Raw genomic sequence first — 12,687 nt, 5'->3', positions numbered from 1 at the left:
AATATGACCTGACATGCACTAGTTTCAGTGCTAATTTTAATGAGGCTGTCTGTTAACATAGATGTTTTATCTCTTGCGGATGGATCTTGATTTAATGGTTGAAACGTCTAATTTGCTGGATGGTTGTCTTGATTTACATACCATTATGCCTTAATCAGCAGTAACCAATGATCTGTGCAGAGACTCTGCCCATTTAATTAGCATGCATGTGAGCGTCCAACCAGCAGTGGCCGGCGAGGGTATTTAAACCTCAAATGTACATTTTTAACACAGAAAATTCCAATAATTAAGCGTGTAATTACACAGAGTGCATTGTTCAGGGAGTAATAAGACAATAGAGGGTTAAGATTGTGGAAGAGAGATGTAAAATGGACTGCAAAGTAGTTAAAACATTCTTTTTTTCCCCCAATTTTTTTTGTATGTGAGTGCATATTATCCCCCCCCCCCCCCCCCCCATCCGCCCATCCCCCCATCCCCATCATTTTTACATTTGGACATTTTTTATACATTAGTAGTTATTGTAAAGCAAACATGTAAAATATGATTAGACAGACAGACAGACAGACAGATAGACAGGCAGACAGACAGACAGATAGACAGATAGATACATCCATGCAATATCCATTTATAACGGGTGTGTGTTTATGGTCTTAAAACAGGATTCCTTTAGTTAATGCAAAATAATTCGTTTTTCTTTTGATTTTAATGTACAATATGACCCATACATGATCATAGTTATTTGATTATCCCGAGTGCTTTAATGTAAAATGCAATTTTTTTTTTTTTAACAGAAGCTAAAAAAATAAAATACAAATCCACATACGAACTTGATAAATGACTCCAACTTTGATTTTAAAAAAAAGTGAAAACAATGACCGAGTAATCATGTCAAACTCCACAGCCCAAGGGATAAGCTTAAAGCAGAAGGCAGCTTTGAGCCCCAATGATCCATGTCCTGCGTCTGGAGCGCATCCAGACGCTAAGTTAGCCATCAGCAATCATAATGCAGCAAGGACTCGGCTATAACCTCAAAAGAAAAAGAAGAGCAAGTTTCAGCATTTACGCCCCCCGTTTATGGGATATGCATATCAGAGCGTCTCTTCGCGTGGTGCCGCCTATTTTGTTGGCGTGGGCACATAGCCTTTGACAGAAGCCATTCTGGCTTTAAAGAATGGGCTGTACGCCTGAGCTGTGCTCTGAATCAATGCAGTCGCTTTCTTAACAGGTTTCAATATGTAACCATGGTGAAGGGGAATCCGTCGCCATAGCAGAGCGCCCTGAGAGCCAGCCGAGGCGCAGTGGAGCATTAAAGCTAAGCAGCCGAGCGTGTTTCCTACCTGCATCATAATGCTACGGGAGATATCATGTGTGAAAGGCTATTTGGGAGGTTCCTCGTCTGCAGGCTTCCACTGCTGTCATAACTCTGTGTTGGTGAATACACTCCATGGCAGAATTACATTAGGCCCCATACGTCCAGAGGCAGCCTTGTATATGAATATATTTCACCCTATACAACTACTGAAACCATTTACATTTGCATTGCCCTGATGTACCGTAAAAAAAGACATTTTTGTTAATAAAATGAACATTACGGTTTTCAACCCGCGTTGTATTGTTTCATTGTCGATAGTATATGTAAATGAACGATGTTTACTCATTCTCCGTGTTACCTGGAATGAGAAATGCATGTTTATTTGTCAGCAAAAGTCCTCCGGATGACGCAAAACATGTGACTGGAAAACTAGAAAACTGGAAAAATTATACATCCAAATTTATGGATTTGTTCGGATCAACAGAGGGTTATTAACAGAAGAGTTATTGTATGAGTAGGTTTTATCACTGAAAATGGTATCTGACTTTGTCTACTCTTTAAACAACGTTGTGGTAAAAATAGAACTTTCTTATCTGTAGCTCGGCAATGACATTTTTCTTCGGACGGAAAAGAGCAGTTCAGTTTTCCCCCTCCGTTAGGCTGTTTTCAGATTTTCCGTCACAGCGTTCTTTCCGTATTTACGTTTTTTTGCAGCCTTTAGCCTCTGCCTAAATCGCTGCTGAATCCTTTGAAAGTGACTCCCTCCCGCTAAACGTTTACTCTTTGAATTCTTGCACCTGGGAACAATACAAGTCGACACCATAAGGACTAAACATTTGCTAAGAAGTATTTCCTACTAAAGCAAGGCAGTATTTGACTCTGGTATGTGTATCTATAGCAGACTGGTGGGAGTGGCCTTGGACAGTATCATGCCCAGTGCATTATGGGTGTTTAAGTTTTCTTACCTATTTGGCAAAATGGAACCTTTTTTCTCTAGTCAGGTAGCTTCGATTTCAAAAAGTGTTTCGCCTTTCCTACTGTAAGTTTTATTGAAAGCCAATTTTGCCTGCGTTGAAGAACCCCTCTAACTGATATTTAACTAAACTTATTTCAGCTAGTTGCCTTTTTTTTTTTCTCATTTTCATTTAGTTTTATTTAATGTGCTGAAAATACTAACTAAATATACTTTATTTTTAAATGGCAAAAACATATAATGACCAACTTTAACAATTTATATATAAATATATATATATATATATATATATATATATATATATATATATATATAAAAACACAGAAAAGATAAAGATTAAAACTAATTCAAATTATAAATAAAAACTATAAGAATGTATCTGTAATGATTCATGTCTGTGTTCCTCTGTCTTGTCCCGTGTTTAGCAGTTCCCCCATTACGTTGATTAGTCTCCCCAGGTGTTTCTTATTTACCATGCCCCCTTGTTATCTTGTTTAGCTTGTTTGCATTTGTATTTAAACCTCTGTGCTTCAGTTGTTGTTTGTCGGTCGTTGTAGCTGTTTCCTGTTCATGTCCTGAGTTCCGTGTTCTGTTGTCTACCTGGATTACCTGTTTGTTTTATTAAATGTAATGCTTGCATATGGATTCTCTCTCTGCTTCATTCCTGCCTCATCGTAACAGAACGACCGACCAAACGATGAATCCAGCAGCATTTAAGGGTAATCTCCAGCCAAGTAGGCGGCCACGCCTGATTCTTATCCCCAGGATGGCTGCTGCCACGCCTGCAAAGCCTGAGTCTCTTCGCGTCATGCCTGCAAAGCCTGAGTCTCTTCGCGTCATGCCTGCAAAGCCTGAGTCTCTTCGCGTCATGCCTGCAAAGCCTGAGTCTCTTCGCGTCATGCCTGCAAAGCCTGAGTCTCTTCGCGTCATGCCTGCAAAGCCTGAGTCTCTTCGCGTCATGCCTGCAAAGCCTGAGTCTCTTCGCGTCATGCCTGCAAAGCCTGAGTCTTCGCGTCATGCCTGCAAAGCCTGAGTCTCTTCGCGTCATGCCTGCAAAGCTTGGGTCTCTTCGCGTCGGTCCCGCCGATCCAGAGACTGTTCACGTCACGTCTGCCGAGCCAGAGACTGTTCACGTCACGTCTGCCGAGCCAGAGACTGTTCACGTCACTTCTGCCGAGCCAGAGACTGTTCACGTCACTTCTGCCGAGCCAGAGACTGTTCACGTCACGCCCGCCGAGCCTTTGTCTCCGGACGAGATGGCCGCCGCCCAGCCAGTGTCTCCGGATGAGATGGCTGTTCCTGAGCCGGAGTCTGTTCCTGAGCCGGAGTCTGTTCCTGAGCCGGAGTCTGTTCCTGAGCCGGAGTCTGTTCCTGAGCCGGAGTCTGTTCCTGAACCAGTGTTTGTTCCTGAGCCGGTTTCTGTTCCTGAGCCAGTGTCTGTTCCTGCCCATGATCCCATGGACTCCGCCCTGGCTGCCTGAAGGGTCGTCTCCGCCCTGGCCGCCTGCACTGCCTGCTCCGCCCTGGCCGCCTGCACTGCCTGCTCCGCCCTGGCCGCCCGAAGGGTCTTCTCCACCGTGGCCGTCCGAGGGGTCTTCTCCGGCCGTGTCGCCTGCACTACCTGCTCCGCCCTGGTATCCCGTCTTGCCGCAGTCTCCAGGTCCTCTTCCGCTTCACGGACCTGGCCCTCCATCCCGCCCCCGGGTCCGCCTCCGCTCCACCACCCTCCTGGACTATTGTTTACTGGGGAGTGTCTGGAAGCCACTCTTAAGGAGGGGGGGGGTTATGTAATGATTCATGTCTGTGTTCCTCTGTCTTGTCCCGTGTTTAGCAGTTCCCCATTACGTTGATTACATTTGTATTTAAACCTCTGTGCTTCAGTTGTTGTTTGTCGGTCTTTGTAGCTGTTTCCTGTTCATGTCCTGAGTTCCGTGTTCTGTTGTCTACCTGGATTACCTGTTTGTTTTATTAAATGTAATGCTTGCATATGGATTCTCTCTCTGCTTCATTCCTGCCTCATCGTAACAGTATCAATAATCAGATGGTAATAATATGGTACTGAATTACACAAACAGAGTACCATGGAATGACCATGGTTCATTCGACCATGTTCACACTTACAAAATGGTACTGCACATTTTTTGGACATGTATATTGGTAGCATGATATTTACAAAAAAACATACTACAATACTTCACCATAAAACCATGGTACTGTTACAGTGTTTTTTTTTTTTTTTTTACACTACCATAGTATTCTATAATACAGTAGTAATCACATTTACCAAAAAAAATAATACCCAGAAGTACTACAGTATGTATTACCAAGTATTATTGAATGCCCCTTTGGTATATAGAATAGTATCATAGTATTACTCTATGATCTGTATCATGGCACTGCTATAATAGATTAATTTACATTTAGTATCATAATACCATGTTTTGCTTATATAAAACTTTACTACCATGGTATTCTTTGAAGTACCAAGTAAATACCATAGGTCCATATCATTCAGGACCGTTTTTTTTTTTTGTAAACCATTTTTTTCCATATACTTGAGCACTAATAATACTGTATATATTTTTAAATATCCTTAAAGTTCCATTTAAATTCTATATGGTATATAAATGATTATTTACACTATCTAAAGGGGTAAAAATAATAGTTAAAAAAATTATTTTATTTAGCAAAGATCAATTTAAATGGATGAAAAGTGCCAGTAAAGACATTAGAAAAGACTTATTAGAATAAGTGTTGTTCTTATCTATTTTCTATTCATCAAAGAATCCTGAAAAATATATATATATATTACTGTTTCCACAAAAATATTAAGCAGCATTTGATAATAATAAGCAAATCAGCATATTAGAATGATTTCTGAAGGATCATGTGACACTAAAGACTGGAGTAATGATGCTGAAAATTCAGCTTTGATCACAGAAATAAATTACATTTTAAATATATATTCAAATAGAAAACAGTTATTTTAAATTGTAATAATATGCTACAATGTTACTGTTTTTACTGTCAAAGGCATTCAAAAAAATAACCCCAAGCTTTGGACTGATTCTGTAATATCATGATGTATATGAAAGTATAATTTCTGTAACATGCTGCTGCCACAGTAAGAGAGTACAGCAAAAGAAAGAGTAAACTGCAGAATGCTTAATGGTACGCTGTATTGTGAGAGGGTATTCAGAAGGTATTGATGTGCAGCATTAGCTGTGTGTGTGTGTGTGTGTGTAAAGAGCAGTAAAGCAGAGGTCAGCAGTCATCCTCAGTTATCTGAAAGAGAAAACACTCCACTGAATGTTGAGAGCTCCTCATGTTCAATTGCGTCGTCATTATAACATTCAGCAGAAGAGGAAGAGTCGTTCTATCTGCCATTATTATCTCTCCATGTAATCTCTCCTGCAATTCTGCACTTTATGAGGGTTTCAATCATACAGCAAACAGAAAGAAAAAAAAAGAAAAAAAAGAAAAATTTTGAAAAAGAAAATTCTCCTTTTGAAGTTGTCTTTTTTCTGTCTGGCTTAATGAAAAAAAAAAGAATAACAAATAAATAAATCAAGGCATTGGAACAGTCTTGATCATAATTAAGAAACAATCAAAAAGTCTCCACTCCATATTTTAAAATCTTAGATATAGTTTATTTAATGAAATTCATGAAATTGATTGGATCTCAGGTGCAACGCATAATTTTGCACGCTTCTAAGTCAAGATTATTTCATTTTTGTTTAATTGGATCATTCGTTTGTAGTGACATGGCAGGGATGTCAAATAGTATAACCCAATAATGCTTATTCATCATTAAAATTACTCTGCAATTTTAAAATAACCAATTTTGGTTAAAGAAAATACATTTAAATGTTGATTAAATCATCATTAAACAATTGAATGATAAATAGTATAAAGGTTTTCAAAAATGAAATGGAATAAGTATAATTTTACACTATTTTAATACATTTTTCTTTCCACGGTCAACAGCAAATAAGGATGTTTTTTCCATTGACTATAAAAAAACTGTCTACTGCCTGTAAAACTGAAGAGCAGAATCAAGCCAGAGTTGTTAATTAGATCAACAGAGTTAATTAAGAAGAGATCAGGTATTAAGTTAATTACAGTCTAACACCCAGATAAGACTCATCTCACTGCATGCCATATAATGTTCTCTGCATTATTATTGTTGTTTGCTCTTTAGATTGTATGTACATAATTAAATGCCAACACAATCCACTTTTGTTTTTACAAGAAAAATTTTTTTTTTTATGATGTTATACACCTGATTGCTAAAGGTGATTTTGTACAAACAATGCCTAGACATGTGTTTTCAAAATAATTTTGACCTTTTGCAAGTGGTGAGGAAAAGCCCTGTATTTTATTAAATAAAAACATCTTAACATCTTAATAATAACAAACTTTTATCAAGCAAAGTGGCTGGAATCTGTTTCTAATTATCTCTGCCCTGTTTCCATTAAAACCTAATGCAGTAAAATCAGTAAACAGCTGACTTACACGATGAAGAAGACTATAGATAATCTCTGTGTAATAAACAGATTTCTTTGCATACTGGAACCTTAAAAGATGCATATCCAATTGGAGAAGGAATGTAAATTAAATTAACAGTAAAGATGAAAAGTGGTCTAATATAAACGTTATCTGGAGTGAAAAACCTGGAGTGAATTTGATTGCTATACTTATCACCTGCACACCAAATGTGTATGATGTGTATGAATGTCTTTTTTATATATAATATTAGTCTTTTTCTATTACAAAAATGTTCCATTACTCTAAATATATTTGAAAAATGATGGAAAATAAATTACTTCAGCTTGAATTTTTATCTATTCCACATTTTACAGTAGTTAATTGGTTGAGTAATCAGATGCTATAATTATTTGATGGTTATTAGTGGTGTCCTGTATTTTAATTAGGCAGATATGTGTTCTCTTGAAGATTAAATTAAATTATTATATTATATTAAATACTTCTTGTATGATTATAAATCTTGTGAGCATACAATTCTACATATAGTATAGATGTATTATAAATGTAAGTGGGGAACAAAAAGTAAAATTACATGATTATGTTTCTGTTTTTGTAATCAGAAAAATCTGGTCAAAGTCACTTCAACAGAAGATTAAAATGTCAGGCATCATTTTTGAAAAATATTATATATAAGCCATGTGTAACTGTAACTCAACACAACAAAAAGATTAATTTACTGGTTTGTTCTCTAAGTTACTTCATTACATCAGTGTGCGTCTTTTGCACATAGTCGTTGTAATATTCGCTCAACAGATTTGTTCACATCCGACCCGAGTCTTATCCTTGATTAAAAATGTTTCCCTATATTTTGTCAACAGCTGACCTTGACTTTTATATAAAAAAGGCAACAATAGCCTAAATCAACTAGTGACCCAGAGGTCAGATCCAGCCTGTCAGTCAATTTTGTATGCATTCCTCTGATTAATTTAGATAAAATCACTGCCTAATACATCAGAGCACAAAACTGAACGATGAGTTCAAAAGCACTCAGAGCCAGCGGTCTACAATTATTGCTCAGTGGTCCACTCCAGCCCAGCACACTGAAGTGCTTGTTTAAGCTTTTTCTGATAGAAATAGACTCATTGGAATTATAATTTTTTTGGCTGGTTTGGACAAACTCCAAAAATGTACCAATACATACAATTCACTGCAGTTTCCAGCTGAAATGAAAGGGATGGTTCAGAGTAAAATCAACCTAGGGTCCTTTGCACCATGACCTCGAGCCAAACACATTTAGCAAAAATGTCATCCAATGAGCCTGGGTTGTTTTTTGGGGCATAATTCAGCTTTCCTTGTTTCCCCTAATGAGAATGTCCTTGGACCAATTAGATGAACATATTTTATCAGGTGTTATCAGATGCCTTTAACATTGTTGGAAAATCTGTTTAACCGTTGAGTTATAAATTAACACCACACTTTAAAAAAATAGCACAAACTCATTTCATCACCACCTCCACCCAAACCTTCAGTAGTCAAAAAGCCCGAATGCACATCCCTAATTAACAGCCGACACAACATCCTGCTACATCAAAATACCCTCGCCTAATAACAGAGATTCTGTTGAGTGTTTTGACATTTATCTAAGACAGTCATGTCATGAAATGCTTCGGAAGAAGCCTTCCCACTGCTTTGTTGACAACAGATCAGCATTTGCGTTCCTTAGTTAGAGGTAACCAGTCATACTTCATTTGTACGATGAATATTGATAGCCGAGGAATGCACCGCAAATGTTAAGTTAATGTCAATTAAACATTTCGTATTAGCCTCCCTGATAATTTTCCAGAATATTCCAGTCCTGTCTGACTGCATGTCTCTTAATGAATAACATGCAGCTTGTTTTATGTAGAGGACGCCAGGGACTGTAAGACTTTGCATTTTTACATTCATAACTCTGTATATAATGTATATATTTTTGGACTGTCTCTCAAACTTTGCGTTATCCTGCTGCCCATAAAACATTCACTTAAGATATATAACCAGTTTAGATGGTAAGGATTTCCAGCTGACTAGCTGAAGACGTTACTGTAGCTTTACCCATTAATAGACACGGTACTTCCTTAAAAATTAATTCCAGCACAACTACAACAACCATAATGAAATCACAATAGATAATGCTTTACAATCAACTCTGTTAGAGAGCTACATATGGCAAGTAAAAAGTAATAAGCAGTAAAAACTTCATCTCCTTATCACTTTTATAACATTTCAAATCCCTCAGTTCTTGCCCTCTCTAAAAAGTCAAGCCAATGTTGATTCTTGTTTTATTACGAGCTCTGTCACGTTCTCCTTTTGCCAGCAGACTCTCCTCTGTTCAGCGTTTGTTTTAAACGGGTGATTCACCAGAGGATGGAGATTTAGCTGTTCCATGTCAACCTTTCTCACTCGTTGTGTCAACTAACCTCTGCCACTCACACACTATACAGCAACTTCTCTCTATTTACTATTTATGACGAGACACACAGACGAGTGACGTATGCAAGTATAAAACATAAACATTTATAATAGGCTTACCATAGTGAATCAGGGTAAGACAAAAACACATTTTGGAAGAAGGATTGACGATGCATTGACTCATTTAAATTTAGTTAATTAATGTAGTTTTTTTTTTTTTTTTTTTTACATAGAGTACCATAAACATTATTTCAATTAGTTAACAAATCAAGATTTCAATATATTTTGTTTTGTGTGTGTGTTTTTGGTAACACTTTTTTTTTACAGTGTCCTTGTTATATATTGGGTTACATGTATTTACCATAGTAATAACAGTAAATTATATACTTACCCTACACTGTTAGACTTTTCAAGGGTTTTTTACAGTAACTTACTGGCAACACTGTTGCCAGTAAGTTACTGTAATTAAGAGTTACAGTACCAAACCGTATTTCAGTTTTGTGTAATACAGTGCATTACTGTAAAAACTAAGCTAATCAGTACACTACTGTAATTATTTTTATTTGTACTAAATATAAATTAGATTTGATAATTTTGATATATGATTAATTTTATTTTTATCCTACATAAGTACTACTTTCATACAAACCAATTAGACAAAGTTATCACAAAATACCATTTTTTTATTTAAAACATTTCATATATATCACAAAATAAACATGCCAATGCTGGAAATGATGTGTGAAATTTTTACACATTAATGGGTAAGTTTAGAGACAACATTTTTTGTGTTAATTTTAACTCATTCATTGTGTTAATGATTTTAACAAAGTAAATATGTCAGAGAGGTTAGCACAAAGATGTGTAAACGTGTTAAATTAACACATTATGTGCTGTCCTTCACTGCAAACATTTTTGAAAACATACATAAAATCATAAACAAAACATTAGCATTTGACTAAATGAATGTAGAGTCATTGGTTGTTTAGCTTATACAAGTATTATAATGAAATATCAACCATTACATTCATAAAACTGCAGAATATAAATACATCAAGCATTCAAAAAGGAAATGTCCAAAACAGGACAAAACACAGTTCTTTTCACAATACAAGACACATAACCCCACCTTAAAAATAATTTCACTTATTTCCAAAAATGTGTTGGATTCATGTACACTGGTGGCCAAAAGAAGTATTTAAGTGGCGTAATGTTTTTGAAAGAAGTCTCTTTGATGCTCAAGAAACATTTATTATTATTATCAATGTCTGACTGTCTACTCCATCTTTTCTACAGCATAGGAGTAAAAGTCATCATCAAAATAATCTTTAAAAAGCCAACACAATGTTTTTGTCCACCTTTGTGAATAAATGAACTTCTCCAAAGATTGGTTCCTGTTCAGAACTTGATTGACAACATCAGAGTGTTCCCTGGTCTGCATGCGTGCCCACAAACACAAATGTACTCAGTCCTTCAGAGGAGATCCCGGTTCCAAAACTATATGAGAGAGAGAGAGAGAGAGAGAGAGAGAGAGAGAGAGAGAGAATATTAGTGTCACATTATTTTTAACCTCCTTTTTTGTTAATTTTTATTATTATTTTCACAAAAACGTAATATATATTTGTAAACAGCTTTTGTCAATAAATAGCATACAAAAGAACTAAATTAAATTATGCCAGATTAAATTTTAATACTTACAAATCCTAAATTCTGTCCAAAAATGCTGAGATGCATAGAAAGAAGTTGAACGACTGAAATCGATGATTTTAGCCCATTTCAGCTTGTCTGCAGTGAAGGAGTACCTGTTTGAGACAAATACACAGTAAGATACATGCAAAAAATCACTGTGTGATGATCGTTCTCCTTCCTACAGTAGTTAACCCACCTGTGCGCTGATATTAGGACCTTCCTAGTCAGGTGGAACTGCAATGTTAGAGTCGCTGGCTAATAAAATATAAAAATAATGCAAAAATATAAACTTAAGTTGTTTAGAATGCTAGATTTGGTCTGAATGAATTAGTGAGAGTTTTACTGCAGTGCTTACCTGGATACATTTAATCTGGTGAGACTGAACAAAGACAATGGTCCATCTTCTGATTGGTTCATTTGCTGTGTAATAAAGTTAGACATAATGCAAAGGTCACTTATTTGATATAAAGTTAGCCAATTTTATAGAGATTTTATAAGATATTGTTAGCTACCTAGTCTGCACCAGTGGCTCAAAAGCAATTTTCACATAGTGTATGCTAATCATTTCAGCAAACTTATCTCAAAATATATCACAAATGGGCTGGCCTACCTCTGGAATCTTGCTAAGTCACTGGCGCGAATTGGCGCTTTGTTGCAGTTGCCTTTAAACACAAAAATGGAAGTAAATATTAAATTCCATAAAAAAAAAAAAACTATAATATGGTATAGTTTGCAAACTAATGCTAAAACTATAAAGGTTCTCATCAGTAGGCCAACATTAGGATATAAACAGAATTTCACATTAGTTTATTCACATTTATTGTTAATGTAAACGCGTTGCTCGTTGGCATATTTTAACTCGACAATTCAATAATCTAACAAAGTGTGTAAAATGAAACGTTAGCTCAGTTTACCATGGTAAAGTTCGTTACCGCCATGTTGACGACGAGTAACGTTAGGCTAACGTTAACGTTATAACATACGTTAAACTGGGCACAATCCTGTCAACATACACAGAATGTTTTTTTTTGTTTGTTTTTTTTTTACCTTGCTTGCTGATCTCTCTCTCGGTGAAGTGAATTCCGTCTCTTCCCCGGGCCAGACACGAACGTCGCGATCCAACAAAAGACAGACCCCATTACCTACACTGGATGTCTGTCTGACGCGACACGACAAATCCCAGACAGTGTAGTGATGCGCCGCGGCCGTTATATTTCAGACGTAGTCCGATACGAGTCCAAGCGCTCGCACTAGTTCTTACAAGGGATAAACAGGTTTGCATTTAAAGGTCCGGTCGCTTCAATATGTCCAATATAGACAGCCTCTGGCTATTATAGCGTTGTAGACACGTGGTGTAAGGCAAAAATTAGGAAATAACAAGCACGGTGGAATGGTGCCAGCCAGAGAGGCAGTTACGTCAAATACAGTAGTATACAGCAAATTTAAAAAATACAGTAAGTCTCTGTATGTGGTGTTAGACGTCACAGAAAATTCCCATGATGCAATTGGAATCACAGTTATTTACTGTAAAGAGAAATAGCAGTATAATACTGGGGGATTTAAAGTAAATAACTGTAGAAATTACAGAAAAGTCTAACAGTGTATAGTAAGTACATGTAGTTTCTTATCACTCAGTACTTAAATATATAATTACACTGTAACAATGACACCTCAAAAATAAAGTGTAACCCTTTATATTAAGTGTTGTTAACTAGGGCTGGGGTAAACGATTATTAATTAAACGATTAGTCGGGCGATTATTTTATCGATTAGT

General features: G+C 36.5%; 1 long non-coding RNA gene across 1 annotated transcript; it reads right to left on the bottom strand.

The window, feature by feature from the left end:
* Nucleotides 1-10,137: 10,137 nt before the first annotated feature.
* LOC309505452 lies at nucleotides 10,138-11,155 on the bottom strand. Its single transcript, XR_014208442.1, has 3 exons — nucleotides 11,110-11,155; nucleotides 10,923-11,026; nucleotides 10,138-10,721 (listed from the first exon to the last, which is right to left on the bottom strand). It is a non-coding gene; the product is annotated as an uncharacterized lncRNA (long non-coding RNA).
* Between the last annotated feature and the right edge of the window lie 1,532 nt (nucleotides 11,156-12,687).

Source organism: Leuciscus leuciscus (assembly GCF_965113295.1).
Source record: "Leuciscus leuciscus genome assembly, chromosome: 9".
Lineage (NCBI taxonomy): Eukaryota > Metazoa > Chordata > Actinopteri > Cypriniformes > Leuciscidae > Leuciscus > Leuciscus leuciscus.
The sequence above is the reverse complement of the archived record's forward strand: the minus strand, read 5'-3'. Positions and strand labels throughout refer to the sequence as shown.